Source organism: Corvus moneduloides, chromosome 2 (assembly GCF_009650955.1).
Source record: "Corvus moneduloides isolate bCorMon1 chromosome 2, bCorMon1.pri, whole genome shotgun sequence".
Lineage (NCBI taxonomy): Eukaryota > Metazoa > Chordata > Aves > Passeriformes > Corvidae > Corvus > Corvus moneduloides.
In genome coordinates, this window is record NC_045477.1 from 77244390 (window position 1) to 77260686 (window position 16297).

At 37.2% G+C, this 16297-nt stretch overlaps 1 long non-coding RNA gene across 1 annotated transcript; it reads right to left on the minus strand.

The window, feature by feature from the left end:
• Nucleotides 1-700: 700 nt before the first annotated feature.
• On the minus strand, nucleotides 701-10377 carry LOC116439926. The gene is made up of 3 exons (XR_004238339.1): nucleotides 10273-10377; nucleotides 9842-9952; nucleotides 701-9706 (listed from the first exon to the last, which is right to left on the minus strand). It is a non-coding gene; the product is annotated as an uncharacterized LOC116439926 (long non-coding RNA).
• Nucleotides 10378-16297: the final 5920 nt, after the last annotated feature.

The window sequence follows — 16297 nt, forward strand, 5'->3', positions numbered from 1 at the left end:
AAATTCAGAGAATTATACTCAAAACCAATTTTGATACAACAAGAACCAAATTTAAAAATATTTTGTGTCCTTTCCTAAATAAGATATACTAATTTAATTAAGTTCTCCTAGGTTTCAGTTTCTATTTCTTTTAACAAATTGAAAATGTATATGCTACTTCTACTGCAAAGCATAATACTTACAAACAATTAACAACAGCAGTAGTGTTACTTCTTCCACTACTCCTACTCTTCCTAGTTATATGCAAGCTCCATAAGAGCTTTTATCCTTTTATTTGGGATTTCCAGTTGACATGTTACCAGTCCAATTAGAAACATTTTGCTAGATTCAGTTTTGAATTTTGTCATAGTTTTGAGTTTTGTTATTGTGATTGTAATTATGTAAATAATATCATATTCAAGAATACCAGGTATATGAGAAAATGTCAGTATTACTAGGAAAAGGTAGTGTGGGGTAAATAATGAAATGTGTTTCATGTTCATGTGATCTTGATCTGTCTGCATCTGGAGAGCATATAAATTATCACCAAAAGTAATACAGAATTGGGTAATAGATTTTCTGTTCATCAAATGGGAAAAATGTAAAGGAAGGGTGTAGATTGAGATAATTTTAAGACCAGTTAAAATTAGGTGAGACATATAAGTTTATCATAAGGAGATTAGATAATGAAGAGGTAAAAACACATGGTTATACTCCAAAGTATGAAAGTATAACTTTTTAATTTAGTTCCAGTGACATTTTACAAGGAAGTGGTAAATATGGTGTGCAGTTCTTGTGGCTTAACATTAGAGAAAGTTTCTACAGATTATAAAACTCAAATGTTCAGGAAAATAAGAACCTACCAAATAAGACAAATCAGAAAGTTTAGCAGAGAAATGTAAAATCTTAGGAGACATATTTTTTTTTTCATCTCTATAAATATGCGAAGAATTAATAACTATCAGCACTGACACAAGAAGAAATAGGTATAAATTAATCAGGCTGTGACAGGCCAGTTGGAAAACCCAGAAAATTTACAATATACTCTTCCATAGTAAGAAATCAGGAAAACTCAAGTGTAACATAGGAGACATTAAATTTATACCAGCATTAGTAATACGATCAGCAGAGCCAGTTAAAGAGATGATTCCCTTCAGATATGTTTTTTTCTGAAACTTGTATTTCTTTCCATTTTTCAGGCTTAATTACTTCATACATTAAATTACCACTTTACTTGTCTCAAACCAAGTTACTTGTTATTTTACCTCAGCAATTTATTGAGCTACTTTAATGGTAATAGAACACGGTTAAATAAACCTCTTAATCTCAAATGAAGTGAAGTGTATAGAATATGTGTCTTTAAAGTATATAGGCATAGCTGTCAGACACCTAGATTGAATCATTCATGTATATATTTTATTCCTTACATGTGTAAAAGTTTGCAGTAGCAAAATCTTCAGTGTCTTTTTAAATTTTTTTTTTTAATACATTAGTGGCAAAGAGTTAAAAAGGAGAAGCAGTTGATAATAAAGAAGAAAGAATAAAAAATAAAATACATAGTATGCCAAATACAGTGCAGTCCCTACTTGACTCAGTCCTTTTCACTCAAAAGACTGCTCTCATATGTGAGTACAAAGATTATTCTGCTGAGAGTTTTTTCCATCTTTCTCATCCAAACAGGGATACAAATAATTCTGCATTTTTTCCTGTTTCGTTTTTTTTCTTGAGAGATTTGAAATAGTGACATGTTTTTACTGCAGTGAGAATGCGCATTACAAGATGATCTGGTCAGTCACAAATTGCTTAGCTATATGTATTAAAAAAAAAAAAAAATTGAAGCAGGACAAGTGCCTGCCTCATAAAACACATGTATTCTGCAGAATTTTTGTGCATGTATATATGTATATAGGCTCCACTGTCTCATTACCTTAGAAAATAATGCACCAGCTAACAATATGTGTCTTCCAGTTTAATGAGCCTGCAACTCACATGCCATATACATCCTGGTCTGCACAAGCGAGATCATCACTAGCAGGACCAGGATTTTGATACTTCCCCTTTGCTCAGCACATCTGGAGTGATCCAGATTTGTGTTCCCCATGGAGAAAAGCACTTTTATGTGATAAAATAAGTCAAGTGGAGGTCATCAGGATAGTCATGGTTGGAGCACATTCTATAACCAGAAGCTGAGGGATCAGCCCTCAGCCTCGCCTCCGGATTCTTGGCTACTGTCTACAATTACCTCATCAGAGGACATAGAGAAGATGGAGTCAGACTCTTTTCAAAGTTTCACTGAAATAGGCTAAGTGTTAACACACACAACACAGAATATGGGACAGATACAAGAAAAATATGAACAATTTTTTCCCTTTTTTTCTAATGAGGACAGTCATATTCTGGAACAGGTAGCCCCAGGTGGCCCTGAGCAATCTCATCTGACCAGAACTGCTTTGAGTAGTGGATTGTTCTAACTGACTTGTGAAGATCCCATCCAATCTATTTTTTTCTATTTTCATGATTCATATTAAAAGTGCAAAAACTTTGGGTATCTTTTGTCTAAATTTATAACATATTTTAAAGAAACAGTGTATGAGAAGAAATCATGTAAATATGTAGTTTTCCTTTTCAAATATTCTTTTTATCATTCATTTTTGTTTTGACATATAACTTTTAGGCAATTTTTTATCCTGAATAAATGTTATTACTTGTGCACTCTTAAAAGTATCTCAGCATGGTGTATTTCTACTGCTTATTATGCATGACACCATTTATTTTTAAGAAAATACTTATCTTCTTTTGATAAAATTAATACTTTTAGTTCTTTAGCAGACTTTTTATGATTCTCTCTGAGTGATCAGCATTGCAACTTCCTTACAGGGAGCTTCTACATGGAGTAGATATTTGCCAAACAGGACATAATCCCCAAATTTTGTTTTTTTTCTAGATATTATCTGAAGCTGTCAAATGGTCTGAGGAACTGACAGATAATCTACTGGTTTCATGTTACACTCAGTTTGGGAAATAAGGATAACATAATCTAATTTGTGCTTATCTGCTTTCAACTGTGATTTGTTCGCAATTTTTTTTCCCTTTGGTAAAGCAATTCGTCATGTTTATCTACACAGATAATTCATTACTGCAGTATCAGAACAACTCTCATCAATCACTCCTTCACATTCTGCAATTCCCTGGTCACAATATTAAGAAATCCTTTGGCAAATTTATGGAGTCATTAATTTGAAGTGACCCCTTTGGTTTTAATAAGGTTGAATGAAAGGTACCAGAGCCAAATGTAGAACACTGACCTTGATGTTTCATATACAGACACACAGAGAAAAAATTGATAATGTATTTACTGTCAGAGTTTCTGGTAGACATTGGAAATCATTGATGTGTGTTTATCCAAGGTGGACTTGGGCCCAAAGTTCATAATGTAAGTAAAAATCCCCAAATTTCTAAGGTCTCAGATACTGGTGGGAGTTTCAGCAAAGAAAAATTTATTACCTAAACTGCTACATAGTTTCTTAATTTTCACACTAAACTTCCCTTGCTTAAAAATAGCATATATAGATACAAGGATTAATTGCATTCAAAACACTATAGTTCTAGTTATCTCATTGGGGTGACTCTGAAAACATCTATAAAGTTTAGAACAGGACTCAGAGTGTGATCCACTGCATTTTATGCAAAATTACACTTGTCTCTGGGAGGCTGCATTTTTATCAGTTGCAGAGTTCTTAAATATTAATATGAATATATTAACTTCAGCACAAAAAGGAGTAATGTAAGCAGGAAATTAAAACTGTCTAAAAAAGAAAAGTCTGTAATCTAAGAAGAATGATGTTTGCAACTTAATTAAGCAAAGGAGGTTTTCAGATTCACAGAATATTTTGGCTTAGAAGGGATTTGTTTTGTTTGGGTTTTTTTTTTTCCATTAAGAAATACATAATTTTTTTTAGGAAGTCACATAGGGTTATCATATTAACAGTCTTACATAATTTAACTGCATAAAACCATTGCCATTAGTCATTGTGTATGTCTTTTCCATATCTAGGAATGTCATTCAGCTGTATAATACTTGGAGAATTGTTTCACACTCTAGTTCTTAGAAAATATATTTTTTTAAGAATTGTTGTTTTTGAAACATTTTGGAGAGAAAAGCGGGAAAATAAATGCTGAAGAAGAATTAAAGGGATATTATTCTAAAGAAACTGGAAACCTGCCAGTAGTAATGAATAGCTTCAGAATACTGAAAATTAAAGGGAATTTATATGATTTTTTGAGGTGTATGCTGTATGTCAAAAGATACATCACCAAATTCCATCTGTAAAATAAAGCCACTGTATTATTTTTCCATACCTCTTTTGATCACGCAACTAGGATCTCATTAATCTAGTGGATTAAACTTTAGCTGTAGCTGACCAGCCTTCTCAAAAATAAGGAAAAGAAAGGGAAAACATTCATTAGGAGGATGATAGTTTGATACAGCTACATGTATACAAAGTCCCTAGGACATTTTTACTGGTATCTTGACTTTGCCTGTCCTTTACTCACACACTCCAGAAACTTACATACGTTGTATTAGGACTGGGGATGATGTTTATTAGAAAGACATAGAGCTTTCTTTACATCCTCTCAGATTTCCTTTAAGTCAGGAAAGCTCTCCACAAAAGTTATGCTTTGTCTTCACATCATCAAATCAGCACTTTCACGGTGATCTACCAGTTAAGTAAAAAAATGTAATAGCTTGTGTAAAGTAGTGGTTTCATGTACTGCATTCAACTGCAGAAATAAAAGAATTATCCCCTCTCAACTCTCAAAAAAATTCAATGGTGCTTTAATAGTATTTGACCTTTCAGGAAAAGATACAGTCCACTTCTCTGCTGGATGCTAGACTCAGTGACACAGAAGATACCTGCCAGACTTCACAGTTTCCTAAGATTCATTATAACAAATGAAAAATACTGTGAAGAATAAAGCATCCTTAAGATAGATATCAAATATAGGTCTATTGAACCAAGCTAACACTTGCAAAGTCCTGGTAGAATTTATAAAAAAAAAAAAAAAAAAAAAAAAAAATCAACATTATATTACTCCTGTTTCATACCCTACATAGATTCAGAAGGCATTAATTTGTTAACTTTCTGTATACAAGATGGTAGAAGCCCTTTGTGATGGAATTTGTTAGTCCAGAGGCACTAAATCAGATTGTGATCCCTATAGTCTCAATGTAAATATGAAATAATGGAAATAGGTTTAAAAATGAAAACATTTGAATTACAGTTATATATGTCCTACTAATTTGGAGTTCCTTGCTTTTATTTACTTAAATAAATCTTTCAGTTATCTCTGTAAATAATAAAATGTCAGATAATGCTTTGTGTCTTTAATTTAATTAGAGCTTCTATATGAAAAGATACTACTGTTTTGGAGACCAGTGCATTGGTCCCAGTTAACAACCATACACTGATACAGCTGCACACTCCCTCCTCCCTCCCATGGAACAGGGGAAAAATGGAAGGAGAGCCTTGCCTTGGAAGTGAGAAGTCTTGTGGATCAGGTCATGCAGGAACTCATGCCTTCTGATCAACGAATCAATACGATTACACAGAAGCTTCTTATTGTTTAAAATACCCCTGTGTTCACACATCTCACAACTCTGACATAATACCCTACTTATACACTTTGCTTACTTATACTTTTCACTTGCTTATCTTATACTACTTATACATATATACATCACTCTACTTATACCTTTTCTTACTTACACCTTTTACAACTTCTACATAACACAGTACTTATTCATTTTACTTACTTATACATAATACACTACTTATACATTTTACTTGTTTATACATACTTATACATATAACTCTACTTATACATTTTACAAATTTTACATAATGCAGTACATATACATTTTGCAACTGCCGTGCACAAGATCTCACATTGCTTGATTGGTTTCTCTGTTTTGTCTATGAGCTCCTCACACACTTTTCTGATGATATGATTGGTTTTAATCTAGTGCAGCACAGTCCTTTTCCATCTATTCCTTGCTGTCTTGGTATTTAGTTTTTCAGCTTCTTCTTTCCCAATTTAGCACAGTTTACCTTTCAGTCCTTGATGAATTCCTGAGGGCTCTAACCCGTAGGGCTCCAGATCCAGGCAAGCAGTGCCAAGATGACAACAGCAACAAAACCCATCCAGTGATCAGCAGCCAAGTTAGCCCAGGAAACCCAAACAACAAGACAACAAAGGACAGGAACCAACTATAAACCTACCACACCTTTCCTACTTCTCTCCTCAGACCTTCAGACTGGAACTTAAAAACCCTCTTGAGGCTGATGTGCTGCAGCTGAAGGTGGAAAGGCCAGGTGAAGCCAGTGAGGGTAATTCCAGCCTGGTCCCACTCTGAGAGCTCTGGTAAAAATAACTAAAAATAGTTTGGCTGGGGCACACTATCAAGGTTCAAATACTTTACAACAAGGTCAGGTGTTTCAGGTCTGCCCCCTCCCAGTCTCTTGCCCACCCCAGCCTGCTCTCTGGGGAAGTGCAGAAAAAGGAGAAAGCCTGAGTGATGTGCAAGCACTGGTGATGACACCTCTGGAATACTGCACTGAGGTCCCTAATTCAGGAAGAATTTTGTGATATGAAAGAGATACATCATAAGGCTACCCAGCTTATCAAGTGTCTAGATTGCGTGTTCTGCATCAGACAAGGAGAAGGAGCTGGGGTTGCTTAGTCTCCTGAAGAGGAGGCTAAGGGGTAATTTCACAGCAATCTACTATTACCTGAGAGGGAGTTACAAACGTGAGAATGGCCAGATGCAGCAAAGACATATGGGCAAAAACTGTGGCTTGAAACGCTCATATGAGGCCTTAGGAAAATAATTGTATCTAAAAGGGTAGTGCAATACTTAAATGGGTTGCCCTGAACAATCCTGGGCTCTGCACCTCTGGAGGTCTACGAGACTCAGTCGAAGTCACAGCCAACCTGATCTCATGCTGGCAAACAGGTCTAATTTGGACAAAACATTAACAAAATGGCCTTTAGGAATATCTTTAAAACATTTTTTTATAACTCCCTGACTATCTGTTTCTTGGGTTTATATTATAAACATCAGGAATTGTTCATTGCTGCTGACAGCAGCTTGGAACCCCTTTGCCTAAAATTTACTTTGAAAAGAAATTACTGGTTTCTAAAGAGTAAGGTGTCTAAAGAAACATATATTTAAAACTTTCAAACCAGAGCCCTGAATGTATCTAAGCACAGTCAAGAACTGGAAATTTTATCTACCATTTCAGTTTCAGAATGTTTCAATATGTTAAAGACAAGATATGCTGTCAAGATAGTGCAGGATCACCAGTGCTGCCTGAACAGTCTGTGTTATCTGTTATGTCAATACAGAAGGAGTTTCAGTTCCTGGGACTCCTGATACAGGATCTTTCAGGAACATTAATTGAGTAAAAAATAATTTAAAAAAAATTTAAAAAACAAAAAAGAAGGAAAGATTATTCAACATCAGGTTTGTCACTGTCACATCAGTTTAAAGCTGATTTATTTTATTTCATTAACAGGAAGATAATATGAGAGGCTAATTCTTTTTATGAGTGATTTTGAATGGAATCAACTTGAATTAGAACTTGAGCTGAAATAAAAAACAACCTATAAGCAATTTTTTTTAATCCTGATCTTTTGTTTATTTGAACAGGCTGATGATCCTTAATCAAAACTTTCTTCAAATTAAAGTAACAAATTCATTCACGAATGTGTAAATGGTTTGTTTATAAGATATTTGTAAATAGCACTGAGGATCTAAGAAATCAAATATGCCACTGTTGCAATATGTTTCTCACTTTAAAGATGTATTAGGCTCTATCTTCCTATGGAAAACTATGAGGTTTATTAAAAAAAAAAAAAAAAAACAAACCCAAACATGCAATGAGGGGAAAAAAATGTTCAAAATGCTTCAAGCACTTTTCTGATTCACATCACTTACTTTTGATTAGTTTGAATGGATCAAATGTAGCCTTAAAAAGCAGAAGTCTTGTAGCTGTATGAGCATCTATCCTCCAACAAAGATGAGGTCTTCTGTACCCCGGGTGGATGCAGATGGCTAACATGGACAGGAGGAGATGGGGGAGGTGCAGTAGAACTGAGCCACATGCTTATTATCAGAGAGATTTGAGGGAACACAGATATAGTCCTGTTACCCTTGTTTTCTATTTACAAGCTAAGATCAATCATCTGTTTGCATACAGAAAGCTGAATGGCTATGAAAGCCATGCTGACTCCCTATAAAGAGGAAAGAGACCTCTGAGTCAGGTACTCTTAAACACTTTAAATGGTGTGAGATACCTAAATGCCCATTTTCAGATTTCTGAATTACCCAGTAATTGCAATGCTTACACTCAGCTCTGAGATCTGATTCTGTCTTCTAATGGCCAATCTTTTGCTCTCAGACTGGTGACATACAATCACAAAGCAGCATAATCTGTTAAGATGCCAAATCTGAAAAACTGATGCAGTTACCTCTTTCTAGAATTAGAGCATTTGATTGTTGAAGAAGGGGATTGAAAAAAAAAAATCTGGGAATTTAGACTAGCACAGCTGCTGCTGTTGTTAGTGAGGGAAAGAACATGAAATGTAAAAGAGGATGGTGAGTTAGTTTCACTGACAGGGCATTCAAGCTGATTTCCAGTTGTTCTGCCCTGAATAAATGTACTGATACTGCAGTAAAGACTTCACAATGATTTCCATGTCTCATACTTGGCTTTGTCACCCATACACATCAGCTGAATGCTGGAAATAAAACTAATTAAAATCCTGCCCCTTTTCACAGTAAGGAAAGATTTCAAACAACCATCGCAGTCTTAAGCCAAAATAATTATAAAATGCAAATCTGTATCAGATATATTGGTGTATTGCAATCATTAATGTTTATAGCCAATAGAAACTTAATTTCAAAATCACAGTTTCATTTATATTAGCTGCACTTCTAAAAAAGAATATCTTTCACGTGAAAGTCCTAGCTTTCAAACTTTTCAAGCCTTGCAACCCTGACATTATCATGCTTCCTGCAGACTTCTGCTCCTGTTGTAGTAACATAGGGATGAAAAGGACTTCATGGATTACTGAGTCTCGTCCCCTGCTGTGTATATAATCCTGAGTCCACTGAAATCAGTGAGAGTTTTAGCTTTTTCTTCAATGGGAACATGATTAGGCCTAGAGTATCTCAAAAATGTTCAAATGAAAGTTGGGGTTTTTTTGCACATTTTTCCAATGACTTATTAAAGATAGTATTAAAAGGTCTTAAATTCCAAATGTAATTGGTTCAGTGTGGTTGCAATTTGTTTCTAAACTCCTTATTCTATGAAGAAAATCTGAAAATAAAGAATTTATTCTTGTTCATGTCTACCCATGAAAGGTCAAAGCACACTGAGCTTACATGTCTCAAGCAAAGGACAGGCTAGAGGCAAAGAGGCACAGTGTTTAAGCTGATTTAACTCTTCATAACCATAATGATCCAGGGAATCGGAGTAACAATAGTTACAGATGATATTAATACGGGAAATAAATGCTTACTGCCCTTGAAGATCTGTGTTTGTCTTGCTCTGTTTCCTTAATTAGTTTAAAGATAAAAGATTAGTCCACTGGATTAATCTTCCAGATCCACATTTTCAGAGTGAAGCGGATACATATCTCAGTACTCTCTCACATCTTCGAGCTGTATTGGGAAAGAAAGACAGCAAAGCAGAGTGAAAACATGTGCTAGCTTACAAAACCTGCTGAAACAGTTGGTATTTCCCAGTTTATTTAAAACTAAAATTTATTTGAGCTAACATCAGTTATCTAAACTTACTTGTCTGGTCAGAGGCAGTGGAATTTCCTTTATATGATTAACAGAGAGAAGTGGAACACCTTGGGAATTGAAATCAACATAAACACCTGTATTAGATTGCAAGGATTCATCCTATCAGAGAAAAAAAACAAAACAACCAAACAATCAAACAACCAAACATCCAAAACCAACAAAACCCCCAAGCATCAGATTTTAATAATAATATTTGGGGGTTTTTTTAGAATGCAAAATAACCAAACTGATAAAATGTATTAGCTTATAGGGTTACTTTATAATTTTAAATTAGGCCAGTATATTTAACACATCAACACCTTTAAAGATTTATGAAAAACCTAGTATAAATTCCAAACAAATGTGTGTCATTTTTCCACAAAACAGAAAAAAATTGTAGAAATATAGCTAGTTGAGATGTCTTCTGTGGAGATACTTACAGCTTTTTACCGGCTAGTCTCGTAGTTCAATGCTTTAGAAAGCCTCGGGCAGCCTAGAGAGGTAGCACAGGCAATCCAGCATTTCAGTAGCTCTAAAAGTGGCCAATAGTAGCTGCAAAGCTGATACCACCAGCAGAAGTGAAGAGGGAGAAATATAGTCTTTGGTTTGCCTAATTCCTGCAATTAGAAGCTTTCAAGCAGAAACAGAAACACACAGATGTTCACAGAAGGATTGCAAAGCCAAAGAGCATGGGCCCCCTGTCGGGCCCTTTCTTTTATTTGGAGAAGGGGAAAGGGGAGGACTGTGGGCGGACCTGGGCTGACCGACCAATCAGACACTGCTAAAGAGTCTGAGCTACATTTGGTTTTGCCCGAGCTTGCAACAAAGGAGTTCAGGAGCACATGGCAGAGACAAGTGTCTTGGGGAGGGGGAAGGGAAGCTTGGAACAGGCAGCAACAGTCTTCAATACTAGAACAGGTGTAGATTAATAGCCACTAATCTTCACCAGCATGAAAACTGATTTACTACAGTTTCTAAATCAGCAGTTTATGGAGGAGTGAAAGTAGCAGCTTTAAGTTAGAAGCAGACTTCAGAGAAGCGCTACCAGAATTTAATGTATAAAAAGGTTTTCCACTAATACATATTCACATTCTTCCAACCTCAGTACAAGATGGTGCTTGAATCATATGAGGTTCAGCAAACTAAATGCAATGAGACTTCCTGCATTACTGTGTTCATGTAAGACAACTGTGCGGATTTGCATCAAAACAGATAATGCAATTGTTCTTATAGTCATATGCTTCTATATAGGCTTCTCAGATTTCTAATCATTATACTGTCCTGCTTGTTCCTTGCAAATATTTTCTTGCAAATCAAGCCTTGCTGTATTTTTTTCTGCTTAGAATCCATAAACTCATAATATATTCCTTTATTCTATGAATTTTGCCTTTTGTCTAGGCATGTCCGATGACTCCAGGATTTGTGTCTCAAAGTGAATCACAGCTGAATGCTGCCTTTCCTGATCCTGGGTTTTTGCCTTTATTTTCTTTTGTTACTATAAACACTATAAAAAGTTGATGGTGCTACTCTGGGATGTCACTTTGGGATGAACCCATGAATAAAAGGAATAAGAATTTAGATATAAGTTTATCTTCTAAACTGGATGATTTCATAGTACAGTTTGGTAAGCTGTGAAAAGGGCTACTCCAGGAGCATACAACACAAAATAAAAGAAAAAAAAATCCAAACAAACACAAAGTTTAGACAGTTACTAAAACACAAAATCTCATATTTTCCCATATCCCATTACCAGTCAATTTGAAAACATTGATGGAACTAATGCAAAGGTTTTCTGATTTCTAGAGCTGGATGAAACTTGCTGCATGAACCATTTGTCTGTTCACAGGTCATTTCAAAATCTTGCTTCAAATCAATAACACGTAACATAAAATCCACAATTCAAATTTATACCTCTTAATACCTATGGATACCCATACAAAACAATCGATTTTTTATATTTTGGGTTTCATTTAAACATCTGCTGTATAGATGAATATGAGGAGAACAAGATAAAAATCATAAACTACTTATCTGAAGTTCCAGTTAATAACACATCTATGCCTAGGTCATTTTGAGGAAAATATTCTGTTGTTTCTCTTCCACAACACTGTTTCTCTTCCACTCTTCCACAACACTCCTGGAGGCAAAGATGAACCAAACAACACTGAAAATAAAATTGCAAATCTATATATCACAGGAAGAAAACAAAACTGATTAGAACCAGGAACTGACATTCATTAAAGACTAGTATATGAAAGATAGCAGTTTACAAAAGCCTTCCTTTTGCGCTGCGATTTGACTGCCACACAATCTGAGTTCCTAGCTACTATTGCCCTTCATATGTGACTGTTGGGGTCCCTCCCCCGCCGTGTAGCCCTGGGAGAGGGGCCCTGAGGGACAGACACGGGGTTTCCCTGTCCCTGCTCAGCCTCGTTCCCATTGGTTGGTTTGTGTTCCCTGCGCGGGCAGAAGGACCCTTGGTCCGGTGACTGGAACAGTTCCTCGGCAGAGCCCCGGCCATGCGGCTGGAGAAATAAACATCTCTGAAACATCTAGCAAGAATCTGTCTGTCCATATATATTTCCTTTCCACGGGACTCCTGGTTTGATATATGCGTGTTGCAGTATCCCCACTGCAACAAATGGTGGAGATTTGTGAGCAGAACGATCCCCGATCCCTAAGCGACTGATTTGTGTGAGTAAACCCTGGAAACTTTGGATTCCTCTTCTTGGTTTTGCTTTGCTATTCCGTATCTAAACTATGGAGGAACAGTGGGAAGACTCTTGGCTCTCCGAGCCGCATATGGACATTTATCTTAAACTTAAAATGATTCTTGAACAACGATTTGTAAATTTTAGCTTGATTCAAGCTCAGAAAGAACTGAAACACTTCCTGGCATGGTTGTTTAAGAACTTTTTCTATGTTTCTTGGGATTTAATTCTTACCAAGGGCTTTTGGAAAACCGTTTGGACACAGTTAATACTGGAGTCAAAATATATGCCGATGGAAGAATATTTTCGTGAATATTATTTAGTTACCGAGACTGTTGAGCGATGTCAGCTGTGTCCTGGCGCAGGGACCGTGCGGCCCAGGCCACGTGCACCGAGCGCTCTGCGAGCAGCAGCGAGGCAGTTCCCGCGTGCGGGCGGAACCACGCGAGCCGCAGTGTCGGTGGTGGAGCGAGGAGCGGCGGGACCCGGCGGTGCCCGCCCGGTCCTGTGCAGCGCGTGGTGGAGCGAGCCCCGTGAACGCCCGACCGAGAGGGGAGGCGCGCAGGCGGCGGCGGGCGGCGATGGCGGTGGAACGGAGCCGCGCCGAACCGAAACACGCGCTGGAGCAGGGCGCGGGGGGGTCGTCGCTCGGGGGCCCGGCCGAGACGTGGGTGCAGCGCCCGGCATTGGCAGCGAAGCTGCGACCAGAGGAGGCGACGCACGGAGAACTGAGCGGCGCGGCCCGGCCCGGCCCGCGCAGCCCCGAACACGACCCCGGGAAGAGCGCGCAGGCACGAGCAGCCCCGACAATTCCAACACGGGAGCGACCGAAAGAGAGAGCAAAGACGCAGCGAGACAAAAAACAGCAGCCACTCGGAAAAAGATCATAGTAACTAAGACCTTAGGGATAGTAAAATGGTATAATGTTAAGCAAAATTATGGTTTTATAACAAGGTGTGACAACCAGCAAGACATATTCGTGCATAGAACTGCTATTAAAAAGAATAACCCTGAAAAATGCATCCCAAGCTTGGGAGATGGAGAGGTGGTGGAATTTAATATTGTACTAGGGAGAAAAGGGTTACAAGCATCGCAGGTCACTGGGCCTGATGGTGTTTCTGTAAAAGGCAGTATATATGCAAAAAATCGTAGTCATGTTAGACAATATCTCCATTGTAAGCCCCCCCTACAGTTTCCCTTTCCTAATCCCACCTTTCCCTTTTACCCTATGTCCTATTACCCCCAGTGTATTCCCAATCCGTTTTTTCATCCATGGTTTCCCTCACAAAACCATGCCTTTGCCAATTGTTTCCCCAAAAATCCCTTTCCAATGCCGAGTGGGGGATGAAAAGGGGGAGGGAAGAAGTTAAACCCTCTCCTGCCTCAGTTTCCCCACAAAGCATGCTCAGAGAGTCCTGTCTCCCTTCTGTCAGCCCTAAGATGTTCCAGAGAATCTGTTTGGACATTTAAAGACTCAGGAGGGTGGCTTGTTTTGTTTTGAAACTGTTCTTGTTATGTTTATCCAGTTGTTTTCATTCTCCTTTTATTAAAATAAAACGGGTGAGGTGTTGGGGTCCCTCCCCCGCCGTGTAGCCCTGGGAGAGGGGCCCTGAGGGACAGACACGGGGTTTCCCTGTCCCTGCTCAGCCTCGTTCCCATTGGTTGGTTTGTGTTCCCTGCGCGGGCAGAAGGACCCTTGGTCCGGTGACTGGAACAGTTCCTCGGCAGAGCCCCGGCCATGCGGCTGGAGAAATAAACATCTCTGAAACATCTAGCAAGAATCTGTCTGTCCATATATATTTCCTTTCCACGGGACTCCTGGTTTGATATATGCGTGTTGCAGTATCCCCACTGCAACATGTGACATTAAAAGAATTTTTTAAAGTATTTCTGAACTACAACACTAAGATGTGAATTGGAAGCAGATTACACTGAAGAAGTTTTATGTAAATCCATGGTTTTGTGTCTCCTAATTGCATTTTCATTTATAACCTTTTTCTGAAGACATTGGATCTGATGGCAATAGTTTTACACCTTTAGACTCCTAACTTTTTAACATTTTTGGATGTTTTTTGTGTAGCATGTGTTTTCTCCTATAGTGGTTTTAGACAAGTGGATACTGGTCTAAACTGTATTTTGTCTTGTTCAGAGGTATATAACACTACACTCTATACAGACAAAGAGCCATCCTGTAAATGGATCATACTGAAAGATAGTGAAATTTGGGCAGCAGGGACATGAAAACAGCCCCAGCTGGGTGTTACAATCTACACGTCCCAGTGGATACACAGGCTCTCCTTAAACCCCTTCAGGAGACTCAGATCTGAAAACAAAAGGGATTAGCAGAAGATAGAACTATCTTCAAGCCACTTAAGATAGCTAATCTTAAACCCTTCAAGTCTAGTTATCTGTATGTCTTCTAGAAACCTCTTAAAATGTAAGCAAATTAGCCTTTTTTTTCTTTAAATGCAGACCTTATTTCCACCAGCTCCCTTTATTTATTTCTCTCTCTGCACCCGCATAATAGCCTGTAATAACTTATTAATTAGAACACCCAAAATGATGTTAGAATTAAGCACTGTTCCTATAAGAGAAAAACATATTTATATACTTACATATGTTTTTTTATTTAATAGTGCTGCCTGAAATACTTCTCAGTAAAGAGGTCAAGGCAGGTTTTACAAATCTCACGCCATAGTACAATATGGATCCTGAAATTAGGCATGATAAGTCTAAGTTGAACTTTACCAGCACCTTCTTCATGTAAGAATTAGGAAATTTGCTCACACCTGGTCTGTTCCATCTTTCTGAATTTCCATTGGGAATTTTGTAGTTCAAAACTTCTAGGTATTACCCATAGGGGTTTGTAGCTGAAACTCTGACTCAGTGTCTGTTTCTTTATTTCTATTTTCTGTCATAGTATATTAATTTTGGGAACATGTATTTATATTCAAGTCTCATTTTTCTTTCCATTAAAAATATTTAAACATGCAATATTGTAAGTTTCTGAAAGTTGCTCCAGAAGTTTCTGCATTGATTAAGGAAAAGGGAAAATTTTATTTCAAAAAGCATACATAATTTGACCCATTACTTGACATTTGTTTTCTCTCAGCAAGTCGTTTCAAATTATGTAAAGCAGCTCAAAGGAAAAACAGTAATAAGATAATAAATTCATTCAGGTATATTTAATTCTTTCTGATACAGTGTCAGAGTAATTCAATAAAAAATATTCGTGGTCTAATTAGAGAGTTTTCATGATTGACACAAATCCATATGTTCACTTTGAAATATAACACCTTTATTTGAGTAAATTAGAACAAAATGTAAAGCACTCAAATATACGTAAATCCCAGAGTTAAAAAAGAATTAAGTACCACTTACAACTCCCATGATAAATTACAATTTTACCATGATGTAGGAAGTTTTCACTTTCCATAGATCAAAATTTGTATTTTTCATATTTTTGGAGAGGGAACTAGTTGGTTCCTTCAAGCATTACTGACATTTTTTTTGCTGTCTAATTGTATTGAATCAACATTGCAATGTTGATTCAATATCTTTAACACAAATCTTTCTCACTACTTTTCTTTTTTTTGTAAGTAGTAGGTTCTCTAAGTGTTGCCGTTCTAATGTGAACACTATCAGGAGATTGCTTCATGTCTCCCTTTTTTTTTGTTAGAGAATGTCTTACGTTGTTTTAATGTTTTCTTCAGACCTTTATATTTTGCCTTTACAGAATCACAAAACCATTTAG